The 4898-nt window shown below is 61.8% G+C and overlaps 1 long non-coding RNA gene across 1 annotated transcript in view; it reads right to left on the reverse strand.

The window, feature by feature from the left end:
- LOC106735821 (uncharacterized) overlaps positions 1-4871 on the reverse strand; it is a 5147-nt gene extending 276 nt beyond the window's left edge. The window contains exons 1-2 of the long non-coding RNA XR_001371034.2: positions 4713-4871; positions 768-907 (exon numbers count right to left, since the gene is read on the reverse strand). This is a non-coding gene — a long non-coding RNA (uncharacterized LOC106735821). The remainder of the gene's footprint in view (positions 1-767; positions 908-4712) is intronic.
- Between the last annotated feature and the right edge of the window lie 27 nt (positions 4872-4898).

Consider the following 4898-nt stretch of genomic DNA (forward strand, 5'->3'; position numbering starts at 1 on the left):
GGCCCCGGTGAGTCACACACACTCCCCCGGCCCGAGCCGCGCTGGGGGGAGCCAGCTGCAGACAGGGAAAAGCAGGAAGAGTTGGAGTGATGGCAGAGACCCTGGGGCTGCCTCCCGCTCCCTGTCCCGAGGCCCAGGCCCTGCCCATGCTCCCTCTGGGCTTCGATTTCCTCACTGTGAAAAGGGGAGAGCTCAGCTGCTCTGCAGTCTCCTTTCAGCTCTCGGGGAGCAGACCTGGCCCGGCAAGGGGGGCCCCCCCCATCCACTCCTGTCTGGGGGGCCAGGGTCGACCTCGGGGCAGGCGGGCCAGGCCCTGTCTGGGGATAAAGGCGGGTGCCCTGGGGTGCAGCCGGCTTAATAACAGGCTCCAGGATCCAGGGGGTTTGAACCCAGGAGGAGAAGTTCAAACACAAATTGAGCAGCCCACGCTCCCGTCTGCAGCCCTGAAAGCTAATGGTTCCCACTAACTTCAAACCCATTCACCCCGGCAGAGCCCCCCTCCGTGCGCCCCAGATGCCAAGCTCCCATTGTCCTCAGAGGAAGTCTACCTCCTGACCCGGGAGCCCTGCGGTCTGGCCCTGTGCTTGCCTCCTCCCCGCTCCCATGGCTCCCAGCTCTGCCGGCCCCGTCATGCTCCTGGTCCTGCCTCAGGGCCTTTGCACTCGCTAGTCATCCTGCTCTGACTCTTCCTCCAGCTGTCCCTGCGGCCAGGTCATCTGCTCAGCGAGGCCCTCCACGACCCCCACGTTGCTGTCACCCAGCCTTACCGTGCACCATCAAAGCCTTCAGCGGGACATCCTGTTCCCCTCGCTAACATCCATCCCGCCCTGGCTTTGCGCTCTGAGACAGCGGGTACAGGGACTGGCCAGCACTGGGTCTGATGTCAGCAGGTCCAGGCCGGGCACAGCTGCCACCCACCGAGAGGTGAAAGGTCAGTGAGACTGAGCCCACTCCAGGCCTGTCATTGCTCCAGTGACAGGGACCCTCTCACCGGCACGCAGCCGGCCAGGGGCGGGACAGACCTATGTGCACACTCCCTGCACCCCATGCACACCTGCGCACACATGCATGCGCGCGTGAGCACAACCCACCCCAGCGCCCGCCTGCCCGCCCCGTCTGCACAGCGGTCCTTGGCACCCAAACTTCTCAACTTTCCCTCGGGCACCAGACTCGTAAAGGATGAGGAAGGGCCCGGGGTGGGCTGGCGGGGTGCCATGTGAACGCGGCCCCTGGGGCCCTCGCCTCCCCCTGCACACAGACACCTGTGTGATGAGTGTCATTACTGGGGACCCGCCGGGCAGGCCCCAGCTCGCCCCAGCCACCCAGGCTGCAATGACGTTGGGGATGGGGTGCAGGGAGCTCTGTGGGCCGGGGGTGTCTCTGCCCCCCCCCACCCCAAAGCTCAGCGCTGGGTTTCTGAATTGACAAAGGCGACTTCCATCTCCCACACAACTGCAGGCCTCGGGCCCCATCGCAGCCCAGGCTGGGCGTGGAAGGAGACGGGCAGAAACGCAGCGAACCCACTGTAGGCCCCGTGAGAAGTGGCTCCTTCGTGTCCCACCATCGACAGGGTCTCCTCCACGTCCTGCTTCCGTCCGCTTACCGTCCCTTGCCCCCACTTTGAGCACGGCTGCACGCCTCCGTACACAGGCTCCGGGCTAAACACGCCCGCATCCTCTCGCATGTCCCCACCACAGCCGAGGAGGTGGCTGCCCTCACTGCTCCACCGGCAAGAGAAGACTCCGAGAGGGAAAGCAGCCCCCCCCAAGTCACGGGCACAGAAGGGGGGGCGGCCAGCAGCTGCCCGGGCCCTCAGGCTCCCCAGAGTCCACGTTCTTAACCACTCGCCATGCCTCACAAGTCTCCCACAGCCCGGCCAGGCAGGGTCGGGGTCACTGCTGTGTACCCTATGCCCAGTCCAGTGCCTGGCATATAGCAGGTGCTCAAAAAATCCCAAATGTGGGACCAGCGTTTGGCAGAATGGTTACGTCACTGGACTACCACGTAATCCATCATGGTTCGAGTCCCAGACCTGGCAGTTTAAAACTCATGCCAGGTACATATGCGTGCACGCCCCCAAATCCCAAGAGGAGAATAGAGGAGAAGGGATTGTGATGTGGCCATCGCCCCCCTTGGGGCGGGGAGGTGATTTCTCGCGTTCTGTCTCCCTCTGTCTTTCAAGTGAGCCCATGCACCTTACAGCAAAAAAAAAAAATATATATATATATATGAGTGAATGAATGAATGGACAAATGAATGAGCTCACTGAGCCCTCACAGTCCCTCTCCAGGTGGCATTTGCCAAGAGGAACAGAGGCTCACAGAGCTGACATGACATGGTGATGTTGTCACAGGCGCGATTTGAACCAGAGTGGGCTCCGACCCTTCTCCTTCCTTTCCCCTGTGGCCCTGACCCCTGTCCAGACTGTGGGCCCTGCCAGGGCCTCTGGGTGTCCCAGCCTGGGCCCAGCACACAGTGGGGTGAGATGCCAGCCCCTTCCTTGGGTCCGAGGCCTCCCAAGATGGCCCTGTCACTTCATCCGTCTCCTGATCCCCGAGCGAGAATGAATTTCCCAAACACACCCTATCTCGCTGGGACCTCAGGGCCTCCTTGAGTGCAGTTACCTCTTCCAGGAACACTCTTCCAGCCCCTCTGTCCTAACCTCAGCTTCCAGGACACCTCTGCCAGGAAGCCATCCAGATTGCCCCACGGCTCTCAGCTCTTTGAGTCGCAAGGTGACCCCGGGGCCCCCTCTGTGGGCCTCTCCTCCTCGGCCCATGTCCTTACTTCCCTCTTCTTGTTCTCCACGGGGAGTCCAACCACTCAGTTCTCATCCCCACCCTGCCTTTGACCTCCTGTGCGAATTTGGCCTGAGTCAGAGCCCATCTGTCAGAGGGGGAGAGATCCTGAATGCTGCAGGTGGAATCTCGTGCCCCCCGGTCACATCGGTCCCTCTGCTCAAATGCCACCAGTGGCCACTCTGTGAGGTCTGAGCCCCGTTGACCTCCAGCACCATCCGTATCACCTTCTCTCCCTGGCTCTCCTCCAGCTTCCCTACTTCCTTGCATCTTCTGACCCATCTCAAGCCCCTTCCCACCTCACCCCTGCTGGAAACCTCTCCCCTGGGGTCTGGGCCTCCTCCTCCTCGAGGTGTCTGCTCCAGGCATCCCACAGAGAAGTCCCTGGGGCCCACCCAGCTCCCAAATCCAGCTCACTTCCACGACGTCTGCCCCTGGGTTCACTGGACATGCCCCTCCACCAGGGCGGGCAGGCACTTGGTGTGCTGCCGTGTCCCCTGGGGTGTGACAACACCAGGAGCTCCAGCCATGGTCGTGGGGTGAAGGGACGAACTCCGAAGTGCTGCCCCACTCCTGGCCCCCAGCCCAAAGTTCAGGGGATGGGAACCAGGAGGCCCCACTCCCCTAGCCCCAGAGCCTGTCTGGTTCCCAGCCCCATAAAAACCACCACCCTCACCTTGCCCTGGGGCAGCGGAGGGTGAAGGAGGCGGAGGAGACCAGAGGCCCACCCCTGCTGCAGGGCCCTGGGCCTGGAGAAGCTGCAGACACTGAAGGGAACCTCACCCAGAGCCTTCCGTGTGCACCGTGCGGTTCAAACACCGCATGCTCACCGCCCTCGGCTGCTCCACGAGGTCACCCCAGCACCCTACAGAGGTGAGAAACCTGAGGCACAGCGGTGCGGCCACATGCCCCATGCCCAGCAGTGAACAAATGCGATGGGTATCGCAGACGCTGAGCCTCCTCTGGGGCCATCACTGGTCCACCTCCATATCCTCTCGCCTGCACACGGCCGGCCAGGGGGATGCAAAGACCTTCCATAGATTCCATGCGCCCCATGCACACCGGTACACACACAGAAACACAGAGGAACACACACTGCAATGAACAATGGTGGGATTTGAACCCAGCTCTGCCTAGTATCCAGCCAAGGCGTGCTTTCCCCCCAAATGGCACATGAGCACCTTAGGCAGTGACTCGGCCCCTGTGCCTCAGTTTCCCCAGCTGTGAAACAGACTACCTGCTGCCTCCTTGTCAGGCTGTTCAGGTGATGCAAGGTCATCGCAAGTCAAATAGAGCTGAGTCCAAGCTGAATCCCCCACTTCCCTGCATGCCCGTGGGAGAACTCAATCCCTCCCTCCCTGAGCCTCAGTTTCCCCTACTTGAAATATACACTCCTCTGGCCCATCCTGATGGCCAGATGACAACACACTGAATCGCGGTGCTGGAAACCACGCGGCCAACCTTGGGTTCAGATTCCTGGGTTGGCTTGAAACATGGCCCTGGCACAAGCATAGATGCCCAAGATCCCTAGGAGCAGGAGCACTTGCAGAGACCCCAACGAGGGCACGTCTCTTCTCTCTCTCTCTTTTCTCCTGCCCGCCCATGCGCATGCTGTCTACCATAAATCAAATAAGCTAGAAACATGCCCACTGCCTCGTGACTTGCAGACCAGGAGGAGCTGTGCCTCCAGTGCTCACAGGGACAGCGCTTAGCAAGCGCTCACTGTCGGCTCCTGTGGGCCTCACTGACCCCATCCGCCATCTCCGGACAGTCCTGCTACCCAAGACCTTTCTTAGGTCACTGGGGCAAAGGTCCAGGGGGCTGAGGGCGGCCCTGGCAAGGCAAGGATGTCCCAGGGCGGGGAGGAGACAGAGTGGCCTGGATAGGAAGCGGGCGGGAGGCCAGCTGACTCACCCACTGGCCGGGCTGGGGGCTGAGCTGCGGCCCCCCACGCGCCCCTCTGGGCCCTGCCTGCGCCCAAAGTGCTGTGTCATGCTCCGTCATGTGGCTCCGGGTCATTAATACCCGAGTTCTGGGAAGCTTGGGCCGAGTTCCCGGAAGGGGTCAGCCAGTTCAGTAAACAGATTGGCTGCTCCGCCG

The sequence above is a fragment of the Tupaia chinensis genome, unplaced genomic scaffold (assembly GCF_000334495.1).
Source record: "Tupaia chinensis unplaced genomic scaffold, TupChi_1.0 Scaffold000049_1, whole genome shotgun sequence".
Classification (NCBI taxonomy): domain Eukaryota; kingdom Metazoa; phylum Chordata; class Mammalia; order Scandentia; family Tupaiidae; genus Tupaia; species Tupaia belangeri.